General features: G+C 38.5%; 1 protein-coding gene across 10 annotated transcripts in view; it reads left to right on the top strand.

Annotated features, from left to right (window-relative positions):
• ncam1a (neural cell adhesion molecule 1a) overlaps positions 1–17,492 on the top strand; it is a 269,401-nt gene that overhangs the window by 171,271 nt on the left and 80,638 nt on the right. The window lies entirely within an intron of this gene.

Below are 17,492 nucleotides of genomic sequence, written 5' to 3'. Positions count from 1 at the left end.
TGATGGGGTAAAAATGATGTGACCACACTGATTACACAAAAGTTAAGTACAGCTGCATGCCTAATGAAGTTGACATGGTGTTAATGCTCTTGATACAGTTCCATTCACTTCAGCTGTCAATGTCATAACAAGCTTAAGTTCATTGTGCTACTGTATTCAACAGTCTAATTCAAACCCAAACTGCAAAGCAGTGTTTACATGTGTTGTGAAGGGTCAGTGTGGACGCTATACTGAGCCATTATGATCGTGTAATGAAGGCATGCTTTTGATTTAATACAAAATTTCCTTCTTTTTGTATACTGAATGTAATATTTTGTGCTTACCAGACTCTAAATTAACAATTAAATGTGCAACTGTGAGGTTTTTAAAGTTGTTTCTAACATTTCTTGACATTGCGAGTTACATTAGCCTTTTCTTCCACAATCATTAATTTCCTTCTGAGGATTTACAAATTGGACTGATAGATAATTAGATGTTTGCCTGAAAGCAGTGACAAAATTTCGCTTGAGGACAGTTTTAAGAATGTTTCTTCATTTGGCTTTTAGTGAGTTCTGTGGTGATTGTGTTACAGAAGCAATAAAAAAACAGTTTATTTTTCTGTGCTGAATGGATTGTTTTAAGAATGTGTTGCTACATGTGGTCGTATATAAAGGATAACATGATAATACCTCAGTGGAGTCTGTGTACCTTTGAGCTTAAATTTGTTTCTTTCTTAAAAAAAAAAAAAAAAAAAGGTTTAATCTGCGGTGTGTTAGTCTTCCCACCTAAACTTGCTGAAATGAAATGCCTGTTTGATTACAAAAAGCTGAAATAAGACAGATTGTCTACGCTGATTGCAGATTTTCATTGTGGCTGTAAATCAATGCTTTACAAAAACAAAACAACTTCACCCTCAAACCTGTAACAAATCCACTATGTGAAGTCACACTTTTCCCCACAAAGATGTAATATTTCTTATTTCTAAGCCCCCACTCTCTTGTGTTGCGCATCTAAAAAAAGTGACAATAAAATCACAGCATCCAGTTGCAATGCTTAAAGAACAAGCAAAAGCAATTTGTGAATTAAGAGAGTTTTTACATTTTTTCCCCCAATGCTGAAAGTAAAACATAAGTGCACGTTTAGGTTCATCTAAGCATATATCCCTCGATTATTTGCATTTTAATATAGTGCCATATTTTTTAAAATCTCCCATTAGGATATGACAATGATCAAATACCAAAGAGTAGCACTTTTTAATGAAGAAATTAGATAGATAGATTAGATAGATATAAATTAGCAATAGAGGGAAAGTTTGCTCATTAATTACTTCAATAATGTAGATGACCTTAAAACATCCAGATTCATGAAGCAAGGTTGTAGGACAACATCCCCCTTCTCAAAAACAAACCTCAAAAGCTGAATATTTCAGGATTAATTTTGTGCTGATTGTAGTCAGAGTGGTGCATAGGTGTGCATAGTGGTGCACATTTGTAAAATATAGGAAGATATGTGATCGATTTGATTTAATAACGTGAAATGTTTGAATATTCAACTGACTGATTATTAGTTACAATGAACAGTTATCAAAGCTTAACTGCTAATCTTTCACTAGTAGAATTCCTGCAGACTGCTGAAGTATTTCTAATATTTCCTAGATTTCTGTGTATACTTCCAGGTTAGTTCAGATAGGTGTGGTCTTCTTTTAAGTTCCAAAGTTCACGTAGGCATCGGGGTGGCGAAGTGATTAGGGAGACCTCCCTTCAATGCAAAGTCAATATGAGCATGACCGGGTCCATGAGTGCAGCTGTGTAGAAGACAAAGCTTTGACCTCGTTGTTGAGGTGGGATGGTAGAAGGAGTTTCACACAGTGACGCATGTAGACGAGTGTGCTTATTACCACTGCTTGCTTGATTTTCTGTGCCATTTGAAGTGAACATAAATTCACTCCTCAATAAAAAGCCCTGTTCTCTAAACTTTGCTTTATAAAAGCTTTGGAAAGATCAAAATGCTAAACTAGCTCAGGCAGCAATTATTAATTGAACATTTTTAGCAGCCTGGAAATAATGAATGTACAGCTACAGAAGATAACCTCAGAGAATACTGCCACTTGATTAAATGCTGTTTCCAAGAACTGAGGGCTATGCTAAAGTTAAACAGAAATGGAATAGAGAAAACACAAGAGGACAAATTATTGTGCTAGTGTATATTTATATTTAATCATATATATAGTCATAAAGTCTTGGATAGTTCTTGATATTTTATTACATGAGAAGTAGTGGCAAAAGGAAAAACTTAAATTCAAAAATTATATTCAGAACCATGTGCCCGATTTAAACAAATGATTCTTTATTTTTTACAAATAATTTGACAACACAGCCAATAAAATTCTTCACATTAGGAAATGACGGTATATCTTCCAAAAACAGAACAAAGGGAGTATGTGGATTGTACCTTTTCTCCAGTTTTATTTATTGAACACACCATATTATTTTATAATTTTTATTTATATCACCAAATCAAAACAAAGGTCATATTAAGGAGCTTCATATTGTAAGGTAAAGACTGTAAAATAATGCAGAAAACCCCAACAATCTGGCAACCACATGCTTGCTCCCCCTATGAGTAAGAGTGACAAAGGGAGGAAAACCTTCCTTTTTTATGTGATTTTATGTGATACACTGCGCTCAAAAATCTGTTAAAAAATTTTCTAGTATGACTTTGGTAAGCTACGAAGCCGCACCGCTTGATGGATTGTCGGAGCAGTGCGGCTACCGTAGTCAGGAGCCTCGCGGAGTAATCAGCTTAGCTCACTAGTTTACACCTAAACATGATGTAGCATGTTCTGACTGAGGGATTTCTGAAAAAATTAAAACGTGAAGCTCTGCTATCACTCCCAACATAAATGAAGACAGAAAACTAAACAGCAGTGACGTTTGTAGGGTTACTGAAGTTGGACTAGCTGGTATATAATGATGTGCTACAGTATATCACTCACTGAGTGAGATGACAAATGTGCTTCAGGAACACAGCCCAGACATAGAGCTGGATTAAGGTCCCTCCATTGCAGCTAAAGGATATTGAAGTTGCAGCTGTGCATGAGTGACAGACAGTGTCTCAGTTGCGAGAACAAGTTCTATTTTTTGTGACCAGTATCGTCCATCTCCCAAGTGATACTTTGCAAAGGTGGCAAGAAAGTCATGTACTCTTACGATGTGTATGAATGTTTGAGATAAATATCCTTTTGTTAGAAGCTTTCATCATGGCAAGTTGTGCATGGTCAAATGGAAAGGTCCTAGTGGAAAGAATTAACAGGCCACTCTCAATTATGTATCTCAAGCAGCCAGTGTGGAATCCCCATCCATTATAAATCCAGAACCACATCCCAGAGGTTACAGCCTCTGTTTCTTAATATCTACTCTGACTCCTTATGTCATCAATGGATACATGAATGAGGGGTTCTTTGGTTTGCTTTTATGTCTGTGTCGGGATGATATTGAGAGTGCTTACAGAGAGCAGGGATTGTATCTGGTCCTTTGAGGCATGGTGTGAGGAATAAGCACAGAACTGGCCAGGGGCTGTAAAACAATTGCAAAAGATTCAATTGGATTTAAGGTTAGCCTCTGTTCATGGATCCTGCCATATCCAATCCCCTCTACAGGCTCAGTTTCATTCAGTGGACTATATAAGGCTGAGGCCTCTGTGTCTTGGTCACACGCCACGCGCTATTTTGCATGTATACATGGAAGTCATCCACAGTTTGCTATGAAAGTGCTATGTTTAGCAGATTTAAACACCCATATATCACTGTCAAGATAATTGCAGTACCTCTGTAAAATCACCCGTAACAAATAAGAGCATGTCTGAAAGAATTTCTCACACCGGCGGGGGCATTGTTAATGCTAGCGTTTCTCTAAATGAAGATCACGTACTGCACGAACCACCTTGTTTCATATTTCAAAGAAAACGTCCCACTGCGTTGCTGTGAAGCTCAAGAACGCGAATAACAGTGAAAATATCACAATATTTCTGAATTCTATCCTGAGTAGGAAACAGAATTTATGAACAGCTCTTTTTGGTTTTTGTTTTTGGTTCAATGATATCATCCCCATTGTGTAAAGCAGGCTGTATTTCTTCTGTCTTTCTTGTTCTCCTACTTATTTTCTTAACCAATAAAGTGAGTGATATACATATGTGGCTCACATCAGTTTTGGTCAGCAAAGAAGCTACTTGTAAGAGGTGCTAGGAAGCTATCGATGTGTTGGTCATGATAATCTCTGAAGCATAGCAGTTCACCTTGTAAGAAGATGGTGTCACAGTTGGTTCTGATTTATACAATTTATACATCCCTCATTCCTGTAAGGTGCCTGAGACCTTTTGTAGCTGCTTTTGAACCAATTAAATCACACACTACCATTTATGTTGACCTAAAGATCACCTAGCGCTGCATAGCCTACAATCAGCCAGGAAAGAGTCATAAAGGAAGTAAGTGAGCAAAAATGCCAGTCCTTTATAAAGGAAGGCCATCCACTGCACGAGTGGGTTAGACTGATAAGAATAAAGTCTTAAACAGGGGTCAGCTCAGCTCCCAGCTCTCTGAAAAGATCGGCGTTGTTCATTCTCTGCCATTCTTTGCACCTTTCATTTGTGGCATATACTGTCCTCCTCTGGCAGACTGACAGAATTTATTTTGTCATTGTGATAACTCTGTTTACTACTTGGAGTGTATGAGCTTCTGAAACATGCCGATTTTGTTTCTCAGAAACTGAAATGTTGGATTCTCCAAACTGTTGTTGTAATAGACCCATTTGAACGAGTTTTCGGATTTCTGCTCAAAACTGGCCCCGATTTACACATTTGTTGTGCAGACATTAAAGTGTGATTTATATCTGGAGAATATTTTAGTCTAAGTATGGATGGCGATAACCACTCAATCCTGGAGCCAAGGGGCTTTGAGGTGCCTCGAGGCGAAGTTCTGGCTGACTCAATTTCTGCAAGTTAATCTAAACCAGTCGCTGCCAAAAAAGCCTCTCGGATCATTAAACCACTGTCAACAATTCAGATGAGGAGGCTACTGGTCCATGAAGGATAACACAACTCCTGTTAGAGCTTAGAGCCAGAATAGCATTTAAAATTGAATACGTTTCATTTTGGAACACTGAAGTTATCATATAAAATTTATTGCTACAAGTCCACCTACGAATGTCACATTAGTGTTAAAAAAATGATCACTACATGTCATTGAAAAGATGAGCACACATTCCAATCTCTGAGATTCCCCTGAGCATCTACACACTTTGCAGCCTTTTTCACTTGTTGTATTGGCTGTGCAGAGCAAAAAGAAGAGTGAATGTTGGACTACCATTCGTCAGATATACAGAAACTTTTCTGCAACTCTCAGAACTTTGTAAATAGGCAATTGCTTTTCTGCTTTGGAAAGCAATTTCTTTCTTTAGCCAAGAAGCGAGTTACTGTAGATAAAGGATTTTACATCAAAACACAGAGTAGAGAAAACAATTGTTACTGTAGAGCCAGGATTTTGAGTGAAGTGTGAGCAATACTGGATTACAACCTGTGCACAGCAGCTAACTTTCATGCTGCCCCAGACACTGGGACCCGAAGAGGCTTGGAGCTCACAGTATTCCAATCAGTTTGTGCACATTTGATTAATTGCAAATTTGTTTGTAAATATGGCATGGAAAGTAAAAGGACGATATGATTGGAGGTGATGATAGGGAGCTTTAGGTGACACATTTTATTGCATTATCTCGGGCTGAAGGACAGTTAATAATAGTGTGAATAATTGCAGTGTGCATAATTTGACATAAACTGCATCCAGCCAGTGTAGACTTGCTACTTGGGCTTTGTAATAGCAAAACAAAACCTGGTGTACTGTGAGGAGCACAACCTTAGAACAAACAAGCAGTAAAAGAAGCTTATAGAATCAAGTTCTTTTGCTAGTAATGTTCCCTTTCGCACAGGTTTGATGTGAGATGCATTCAAACTCACTTTATGGCTTCAAACTGGAGCTTTACTGTAAACAAAATGGGGTCATGATTCAGTGAAAGATAAACTGAATGTGAACAGAGAGGGCAAAAAATATCTCAGTGGGATGCGCTGATTGTGTTTCCTTTTGAATGTGGACATGAGCGTGAAAAAATCTCTGTAAAAGAAGCACTTTGGCATTGTAAAGATTGTTTACACAAACTGCTGCTGTACTTGGTGTGTTGGTCTTTTCGCCATTAGTATGCGAGGGAGTATTCTGTAGCTCTGCAGTGATTATCAACTTGGTGAGATGCAGGGCCACTTCAGGGTCAAACAACGAAAGAAGACAGGGGTAGTGGTTTAACCCGTTTGGCCTCATTAGTTAATTAGGGTGCAGACCGGCAATTTCACTCATACTGGCCTTTGGACATACAGGCGCTTATGTAGATATTAGACGGACTCTTATTATCTGTCTAAGTTAAATGCATTTTTACATGTACAGTTAACCAGTGTTGGGAAGGTTACTTTTAAAATGTATTCCACGACAGATTACAGAATACATGCCCCAAAATGTATTTTTTTAATGTTCTCCATTACGTTACTCAATAAGTGTAACTCATTCTGAATACTTTGGATTACTTAATATATTATCATGCTTTTTACAACTTCATGAATGTAACATTGCTGTGTGATTTATTACTATTACTGAAGGCTATACCATACCAATAGCAACTAGATTTTTAAATCTTAATATAAAATGAGTAACAGTAGGGTGGACATTAGGTAAGGCTGCACTTTTTGCAGCGATCTCGTATAGTAAACTATTCCGCGCGTATATAAAACAGGGTCGTGGCTCCGAACTGTAGTAAAGGGACCTCTGGCTAATACATTGGGATTGTGTCGGGCTCGTAGCCGAAAACTAGCTTTACTTTGTTGTCTGGGTCAACTTTGCTAGCGAGAGAAAGAGAGAGGCGTTGAAAGGCTGCTCCAACGGAACTTGTTGTTTCGCAGGAAAACACGAACACAGTGTACAGCCGAGTCTTAATAGCTTACTTACAGCTGGGCTCGTCAGGCACTCTTTTTGGCTGCAGTGGTTATTATTATATTTACATGCTTCCATTTCCCGTTTCTGCTCGGTGACAACTTGTACTTTTCTACTCTTTATCTCCCTCATCACACTCTCAGACACATAACGGGTATGGCAGTCCATGCTCCCTGCAGCACGGACTACACTGCCCATGAGGCTAAAATTCGATGCCTGTAACACTCTGCCTATTGCCTTCATATTAAATAATTTTTGTGAATAATTTTTTAAAATATTTCTTCACGTCATTATGCGGGCCACAAGTCCAGGTCACATTTTGATTGAGACACAGGCATTAGAGCCTCTTAATGCGTGTTTTGTTTGGGTTTCCACCGGCGTGGAATTACATAAAATAGAGAGGGCATAGCCTTATGAAACAGGAAAATATGTCGTGTAATCCATTCATTTCAACAAAGTAACTGTAACGGAATACAGTTACTCATATTTTGTATTTTAAATACGTAATTTAAAGTTGAATCTTTTCCACATTTCGTCTTGGGTACCTGCCAATGATGCTAAATAAAAATGCAACAAATACTCAAATTTTGTCCTTTAGAAGGAATTTGTGAGTCCATTTTATGTTTGCTGTACTTTCCTGTAGACCAGTAGCTCTTCTTCTTCTGTTTCTTAAACTTTTACTCAACGCTGGCTCCAAAAGGAAGTTAATTTCTACATCTGTTAAGTATCTACATGTGCGCCATGCACCCATAAAGACTATGGATCCACCATGCTAACTGAGCTTGCTGGTGATAAAATGGTCACAGCCGTAGAGGTACAAACCAAGGGGTGTTGTCACAGTTACTAGTTGTAATTACAGGTGATGCCAAATTGAAATAGTAAGGGCTTTTTTAATTACTGGAGGGAACTTATGGCTTCCAGGAGTCAGGAAAAAACAGGTCACCAAAATTGCATTTGTTCTTGGGTTCTTGTGCGCTGATTGAATTTTATGTATCTGTTTTTTTTTCCAGAGGTTTAGTTTAAAAAAGTTACAGCGACTCAGTAGAACAGAAGTTATTGTAGGGATGGTGTGTTCAATAAAGGATATACAGTTTGAGAATACCTGGTAGAATTCTTGCTAGAAACATGGAGAGAAGTTTCTTCAACTTTGCAAGGGTCTCAATAGAGAGCACAGGTGTGATCCTGTGAGCTCTATAGAAACGTTATTCTCTTATCAAGCGATATAAGTAAACTTTGCTTGACTGACAACGCTTTAAGTTGGGAGAAGAAGGCTTTGTAGACAGACCAGAGATATGCGGGTGAGGTTTTATCTGACATTCGTACTTCCTCAGTGATTAACACTTTATTTTGTTTAAACCTTGGCAGGATCTCTGCTCAGGAATTCTGAGCCTGAACTCTTCTTTAAATCAAAGCAACATATCCACTACTTTAAAGGCATAAAAGCCTGTAGAAGTACCTCATACAGAGAACTAAAACCTGAAGGGACGAAAAGGCGTGCACGTCACTCCATGGCTCTTTTTTTTCCATTTTAATAAAGCTTGGATTTTTTTATTTTAACTTTGAAAGAAGACATTGCAAGATGCCAAAAGAAAGCACAGTAAGACTTCAGAATGGCCTAGAAAGACCAGCGCTAGTGCAGACAGAGTATTTTCCTTTTTCAAAAATGCTCTTTTGTTACTTGAACCCATTTTTTTATGCTAATGTGATTATTGTTTTGTTGAGAAAATCTGTTATAATTTCTGCCCTCCCTTCACCTAAAACATATTACATTTTCTTCTTCCGAATTAAAGCTTGGCCTCACTTGTATTGCTTTTAATTATATTGCACCAGGGGATTTGACCTTGTGACAGAAAGACCCTGCTGAAAGTTAATTGGTAGGAGCTGTGGCATATTCAGGTCAGGCCAGATTCAAATTACTTGGAAATACTTTTCATGATCTGCTTTAGCTGAGAAGTGCAATTGGTTGAGTGTGTGAAATGTAGGACAATAATCTGAAGCTTTGGAGAGCTAACCTTTGAATTCTGCCAGTCTCCACGTAATAATCGGGATGACCACTAGTAATGGTATATTGTGCGTGTTATAACAATTATAAACAAGCTACTAATAGTGTAATGGAATTATTACCATGTGAGACATCCAACTTTTTCCTATTCCTGATCCGATACAGAAATATTAGCTTAAAGTATGTACTGATGCTAATTATTGATCTGATATTATTATAAGCTGTTTTCCTAAAATACCAGAAATCATTCCGGTTCAACTCAAACATACCCAATTTAATAAAAAAAAAATGTTGCAAAAAATCACAACTATAGCGTTTAAATTGACTGAATTTGTACTTATTAGTTAGAAAATAAATGTAAGCAGGACTAAATGGATAAAACTAAAAATGTATTTGTGTTATCCACCTGTCATCCAGCTCACTGTGAGTCATAGACTGCTGTGTACTGCTGTCATTTACGGTCACGCTACTTTCTCCTTTCCTCCTCAGTCTGCCACACACACGCACACACAGACACACACGTGTATCTAAGTGACTTCAAACTGGTGTCACTTTGCCATTAGCTTCCTCCGTGCTACGTTAGCTCTCCCAGTAGCAACCCACAGCTGATGATGCACGGTTGTTTCCTATCCAGCCTTTCGATTGGACCGATACCTGATTGCACAAGTCCAATATTTGGGTGCCTAACCATTACAGAGCTTTATTAATGCTGATCCAAGTTTGTGCTGTATGCACATATAGGTTTGTGTAAATATTCATGGCTCTTTAGGGGGGCATTGTCAACTTTGGTCAACCTGTATAAGTTCCTCTTCACCCGGTGAGGCGGATGTGCTGTGAATTTTCATGTTGCCCTTCAACATCCTGAGAGATTGACTCCAGATGAAAGAAACCTGCTGCTTTTTCTATAGCAAAATGTCAACGCTCAATAAATACATATTTAACCACAGCTATCAGAAGATGATCAGTTTCCTTTGTCGATCCTTGAAATCTTACTTTCCTACTTGTATGCCAGCATAAAGCTGAAATTCCAACTTTGTTCACACAATATTTATAAAAATGGTGGGGCACAATGCCAAGCAACTGCTGAGCACAGTCTTGCTCCTCAGTGAATGACCCCTTTCAGTGTTTTAAATGACCATATCTCCTTTCCTTAGGAACCACCCAAGAGCTCTTTAGACAAACTTTTTACACGTTTTTACTCCCACTGCGGGTGAGGCCAGCTACTCGGTGGTGTAATGCATACCGCAGCCTATAGCGTTGATACAGAACTGTAAATGTTTGCCTTGTGTTTTGTAATCTTTAGCCATTTCCCCTTTTATTACCACAGTCGGCTTTACATGTAATCTCTTCACAGCCAGACCTCTTGCCGTAGCCGTTTTCCCTTCGACTGCCCTCTCCAGCCTTTCAGCCTCTTGCACAGCATTCTCCTCACGATTTGTAATTAGGTCCTGTCAAAACGAGAAGGCTTAAATTAGTCAGATCAAAGAAGGACATACTGGCCTCTGTTTAATATCCAAATATTTATGAGGGAAGAAGAGCCTTTATTGGAAATGTATCACGGTGTTGTGTATTTTAAGGAGGACAGATTAGACTATGCATTTTTCATCAGAACTTGAGGGCAAATATAAAGTTTGAAGTTGGAAGTAGCCTTTGCTCACACAATAGTTTGCCTCAAACTTTAGTGCAAAAACAATCTGAACCGTGTGAATTCTGCAGCACACGTTTGTGCTCTTCCACAATGACTTTTCTCCACTTAAAATGCACTTGGAAGGCAACTCAAGTGCTGAAGGGTTGGAGGGGATGCTGGTAACAACCATAATCCCGACAAAGCTGATGCGGTGAATGACTGAAAGATGTGAGGAGAAGGAGCTTAGAAGGTAACACGTCTATGTCAATTTGATTAAGGCCTGACACCCACACGCAGCACATGGAAACAGCTGCTTAGTATTTTGTGCAGTGCCTCAAAGTGCAGCAGGTTAATGATAAGTGGTTGAGACACTTTGGAATGTGCGTCTGTAAGGCTAATTTATCTGCTACTGAAAAACAAATTAGAAGTGTAATGTTCAAAGTTAGCTGAGGTAGGAAAATGGCTTTAACAACTGTTATGTATATTCATTGTTTACTTGCAAAACTCGTTTCCTTTTGAAGTTCCAGTAAGTGTTTAGAATTACTTCTGGGTTATACTTTTACTAATAGGAAGTTTAAGCTATAGCCTCAAACGTCAACAAATCAAAACACCAAAAGAGGGACTATATTTTATCAGAATATAAGAGACAACATGTACAACATCTGGCTTTAAGTTCTACATATATATTGATTAAATTTCATTTTACTAAAATGTAAAAGTACTGTAAACGCCAAGCTGACTGGAGTCTTGCAATAGAAATGCAGCTCGCTTAGGCTTTCTTTCAATCAGTATACACTGCAGGAAAGATCAGAGAGGTTGTGTTTTTCAGGGCAAGGAAAGGACAAAAACAAAACGACATTGATGGAAACTAATAACAGGCCACAACCCCCTTTGTGTAGACATCTTGTAAAGGTTATCAGGGTGAAAAACTGCTAGAAGTAGTGTGAGTTGTTTTTGTGGATTGATTGGCAAGTCAGAGAAAGTCAGAGAAGTAGAGTGAAAAAGTTTTAGAGTGTTTGAGGAACTGAAACTGAGAAGTAATTGTGGGAATGATGACTTAGATGGACTTATGGAAAGAATGTAGGTTTTGACAATTGCTGCTAGAACTCTTCTCGAATTTTGTAGAGAAGTTTCCTAAAGTTTGCAAAGGGGTTCAAAAGGGAGCTTAAGTGTGGGTTTGTGAGGTGTATAGAAATTCTATTCTCTCGTCAGGCAATACAAGCAGACTTGACTGATAAAGCTCTGAGATGGCAGAAAATTTTAGGCTAGATTTTATCTGACATTTATGCTTCATCATTTAATATTTTAGAAATTCACTGTTGCTGCTAAATATTGTGTGATGGATGAGAAGTATTAGAAATAATAGTTAATGGAGACGTTTTTCAAGGCTACAGCACTGTACTGGTTGGTGGTTTTTAGGTTTGTAGAATTTTGAGCTAAGATCATTGACCGATTTATGATGATGGCATGATGCTGTTATCAGCTGATATTAGCTATTTGCTGATCAATCACTATAGGCATTTAAAAATTGTATAAGGGGCAAGAGAAACACCCTTCAACCAAGCTGACGTTCCATACTTTATCCACCAGAGGGCACTATGCAACTTCCCTGTTGGTAACAACAACCAGCTAATCCAATCAGATTTAGGCTAAGCGTAAACAAGTAACTTAAAAAGATAAATTTGTTTGTTTTAGAAATATTAAAAATTAAATTATAATCATATTAATCTCTGACTGACAAAATAGTGGCTTAAATAATTAAACTCGCTATATAAATAATATAGCTATACTATAATATAGCAAATATAATCTTCCTCCAGTGTATCAAGAAGGATGCTGCAAAATGTTTTTTGCAAATTGCAGTTTGAAAAGCAACCAGAAATCCTTATGCCTTAGTTTAATAGGGCATATCCAATAACAGTTTCAAAATAGAGTTTGACACTTTCCTGTCTTCTTTCTCTTTCAAATGGAAAGAAAAAAGTGTCCCAAAATATTCATATAAAATGATGGAGCTCTAATTTGTGATCAGAATTGCCTCGTAATATCTCAAGAATTCAGCTATTTCCTCCTCCAAACAGCCAGATGGGAATTAAGGATTAACCTGTCTAACCAATTTAGTATTAAATTAAGGAATACAAAATCTCAGAGAAATGTGTTTCCAGTTGGAAAGCTTTGAGAGGGTAACATTATGTGGTTGGCGTGTGCTTGGAACCTTCATGGCTGACATTTTGACATTCTTCCAGCCGCAGGAAGAAAAGAGAAATGTAAATCTTGGACACAAATGACGACATTTTCATCTGTTCTTGTACGTCCCCAGACGACGGCTTTTCAAGCATATGTGCTATTGATGTGTAGCCCTACACAGCACTGTCTGCTCCATAGTGTGTGCTTACTCCGACATGACTTGCATGTTAAGCACCAACAGCTGACTGTTGTAGCCTCCTTGTAATGGAGCCAGTCACCACAGGCTGCCAGGCTGCAATTAGGCATGCAAACCTCCTGATCCAAGACGGGACAGAAGCTGCTTCAAACTTCAGGTTTTTTCCCAGCCAACCTGACAACTTCTTATTTGTTCTCTTTTCAAATTTGCACATCCTAAAATGAAGTAATGACAGCAATGTGGCCGTGTATAGATACTTGTGCTCTTACATAATTTGGCATTAAGGAACTCTGTGGTTTAGATGCTTAAAGAATGTTTACCAGCAACAGGCTGTAAACTCCATAATCCTCTTGCTAGAGAACAGTCAGCACTGCCATTTTAGTTTTGGTCATTGTTACTAAAGCCTCACAGGCATATTTGCTTCAAAGTATGGACAGCTTAGCAGTAGATTAATACACTATTACTAATCTCGCCTCTGAGCTTACCATAAGTAGCTCAGCTTTTTGGGCTCTTCCATCTAACTTCTTTTCTTACTTTGTCAAATTAATAGCATAAGTGGTCAGCACGGTTGGCAAGCTGTTCATGCGTGAATGGGCATTTGTCTATGTGTGGAAGTGTATGTCGCTAAAGAAAAGGTGTATAAATACTGTAACCCTCATGTATGGTCCATGACAAGGGAGTAACCTGCAACATGAGCACTGAGGTTTGAGTGTGGAAGCTGCCATGTGTGGTTAAACAGTTGGATACAGTAGAATAGAAAGGCTATGCTAAAGAGAGATGGGGTAATTTTTATTTATGCAAACTCAGAGGTCGAAGCTGAGCTGCTATGCTGTGGGTGATGTAAAGTGAGATATTCACCACCTGTGCACAAACTGTTCTAACGCATTACAAATATTTAAAAAAGCAATTTGGCCATCGGTGCTTAAAGAAATGTTGTATTTTTGTTGTTTTTTTCCTGTTTGTGCAAGAGAAACAAAGAAATCGAACATATGAAAAAGTTACTAAAATACAGCCGTTGCAATCGATACATAGAATCTGATGACTGACTGAAGTTAAGCCCCTAACTTCTCTGGTCTGCTCATTAGCTACAACATGCTTCTCTAAAAAGGGACACAATGCTTAATTTAGCTCCGAGATAAAAGTTGTTGCTAGAATGGAAGACATGTGTGCATGCTGCAGTGCATCTGATTGCAACTGTGAAAATTATACAGCATCTTTCTGCCATCTGTGTTTCTCTGAAGTTTAAATTTACATTCATTTATAGAATTTTTTTCTGGCCCAGCTTACCTTCAGTATACTTTTATCTCTGTGAAAACATGCGGTTGCAGTGACAGTAAATTCTGTTTATTAAAAAGCAAGGTGATGTGGTTATTGTGCATGTGCGTTAGGAGTCGAAGGAAGACTAAAGGGAGACTCTTCAGAGTAGACAGAGAGGTTTATGAGTCTTTAGAGGACTGGAAGTGAGGGACAGGCTTAGAGGATGGGTATTAGATTGGTGTCATGAGAGAGCATGTTAGGGCAAAGATAGCTTCATCCTTTATCTGAGCTCTCTCCTCACAAAACCAAGCACTTCTTTCTTTCCTTGCTTTTAATCTACAACACATCACTTTTGCTTTTATGCTCCATGCTGTATATTTAGCTGTGAGATGCGTGAGGCAGATTTCTTTGTTTTTTTTACCTGCTATCTTATGCCACTAAATCATGCCTAAATATATAATTGTTCCCTTTTTCCATTGTGCTCATAATTGTAATGGAAGCTAATGTTGGATTATTTTTTATGAAGAATATCTTTTATGTTTTTACAGTCTTAGGGCATCTGGATCATATCATTAGATGCAAATTGCAAATGCAGTTAAAATTCCCAGGAGCATTTCATTTGAGCCCAAATTGCAGCAATCAGATACTTTTGAGTGTTCTGGGTGTGCTTTGCATTTGTCTCACCCCAGCATTGATTTAGCATTAAGTTACTTGTGTAATCTTTTGATCCTTGCAAAACGGTTTAATCTAGGAACCGCATCCAACCAAAATCCCTATCTGAAAACTCATTACACCTTTCAAAAACAAGATCTTTAAAAAAGCAGCTCTTCAAAATCACACCTTTTTATTTTTGTTTGTTTAAATAACATATTTCAATTCTTTCACAGTTAGTTTTGTATACTATAGATCACACCTGGAGTCATCCCCCTCACTTGAATTTCTTTGCCAGTAGATTCGTGACTGAAGCAGGGCTGCGCTGCTTTTTTATTACTCTGAGCAGAAGCTTAACATTACCCATCTGGCACCGGGGTAATCAAGTTTTGATTTCGATTCTGATTTGATTGATTCTCAGAGCTGGCTCTCATGGAATATTCAGCTTCTGCCTTATATTTTGATGCTGTTGAGATGAATATGAATAATCTTAGGTACGAACTGCTACAAAGAGAAATAATTCACTTTGTAGTTAGTTTGTCAGCAGCTTTATGTTTGTGTCTTTGACATCAATAGTGGGCCTGGGGAGATTCTTTACAATACTGCAAATGACAAGTGAGACAAACGATCAGCAAATCTTTGTTCTGTTGTGTGCAGCGCAAAGTGTTTGGTGTGTACTTACTGGTACCCACTTTTGAAAGTGCAATTTCCTCTCAGTCGATCTCATGTCACAACTCACATTTGTGCAGTGATTAAACCTGATGGCTTACCTTTACTAAATCTTTATTTTTAACTTCCATGGTTGGCTCTCATCAAAGAAACAGTCGCACTCGACACTTTCAGCCACCACTCCATCCTGGAGATACTGCACAAGTGCCCATGTAGACACACAGACTGAGAAAGTGGATCTGGGAATAGCTATCTTTCCCACACTGCCTGAACTCCTTTTTGTTGTCTTTAGTGTTGCAGATATGATCAGTTGGTTTTGGGCCAGTGTTTTTAGTCTTAGGAGGCATGGGTATAGCATGGTATCTGGGATCGTACTAGATGAGAGAAGGAAATGGATATGTTGTTGTCTTTGTATCTACCTCCAGCCTCTAAAAGCAAACATAGTGGTTTTTCATGCCTCTGCAGCCTGTGTGCTGGCTTGGAACAAAGGCTGGTTCATTCATGTGGCAGATGCAGTGTTTTACTGCAAATCAATATTTGTGTGACTTCTTGACCAAGGCATAAAGGGAATATTATTCACACTTTGAACACATGTATGAAATCAATACTTGTGACTGTCCTTGACCATGATGATTGCAGCATTTGTTTCCGGTTCAATTTAAGAACCAGTGTTTACATTTTTTTTGACGAGTAGCATAGTTATGCCAGTACCTCTCTACCGATCTATCTCATCTACACCATTGCCTAAATGCATCAAGTTGCTGCCATGTGATTGGCTGATTTGCGAACAGGTGTACCTAATAATTTAGCTGTTCTTATTTGTGGCTTTGCACTGTTCATGTGGACCATGCATTTCACAGTGTCTTACAATGTGTGTAAATATGATGAAAGGGACATTTTGGACCCTTAACAGCATTCCTGAAATGTTTTAGTCAAGCATAAAAAAAGAAGAAGAAAATACGGTTGGCCAAAACACTGAGAACCATATTGGTTTCAAAATGCTTCTAAACACAAAAGCACATTGTGTGTCTGGATGCGGTGTTCACTCTCCTCACTCCAGAATTATGCCTGGGGTAAAGCTTCACACCATAATGATGATGCCTTTACACATAAAATGTGTATAGGAGAGAAAGAGCAGCAAAGGTCTTTGATGTGACATTATCTTCTTAGTCATGCAGGTTTTTCTGCAATGGCGAAACTGTAGCATTACGAAACAATGCCACATTGTGCTGTGATGATAGTTGGCTACCTGTCTATGAATGGCAAGTCCTCGCAAACCATTCCCATGAATCTCCTGGTGAGAATTGAGCTGAGACTGACTCACTCATTTGTGTGAAGTGGCCACATGCTGGAGGCTCCGCGGGACTTCTCTGTCAAGCTCCGATCACGATTCTGTGGTATTTCTACTTCACAGGCTTTGCTTTAGTCCTGTGCCACATATCATTGAAGATAGGAGTCATATATTAAACCATGTCACTCTAAAAAGTCATGAGATCCCTTGTAGTACAGTGGAGCACTGGCGAGTTAGGATTAGCTGATCAAGCCTTTGAAAATCAATTCAAATTTGTTAGGGTGCATGCAAGCGTTTCTCTCTGCTCTTTTTAAATCTCATCTCTGTCACTGTAGCTTTAGCTGATGCTGAGAGAAGATGTGCATTAGAGCCTTTATGGTATTATGTATTCTTAAGCGTCTGTAAACAGAAGTCGGGATGCAAGAATGCTTCGGAGTGGCTTAGTTAGGTCGTTTTTATAAGGTGAGCAAACAAATGTTAAGTCCGCGTCTCGCCTAATTTAGTTAGGATTTGTCCTTCTTTAAGAGTTCAGTTTATCTTTCACTCTGCTACTTTTTCTTTTATGCTGCCTTCAGGTGCCAGCTTTGTGCTTTGAGTGTCAAGTGTCAGAGA

This window comes from Mchenga conophoros, linkage group LG10 (genome assembly GCF_057382185.1).
Source record: "Mchenga conophoros isolate Kocher_MC1m ecotype Shallow Benthic linkage group LG10, M_conophoros_male_GT1.1, whole genome shotgun sequence".
Taxonomy (NCBI): Eukaryota; Metazoa; Chordata; class Actinopteri; order Cichliformes; family Cichlidae; genus Mchenga; species Mchenga conophoros.
This window is presented reverse-complemented; position numbering and strand designations above follow the sequence as displayed.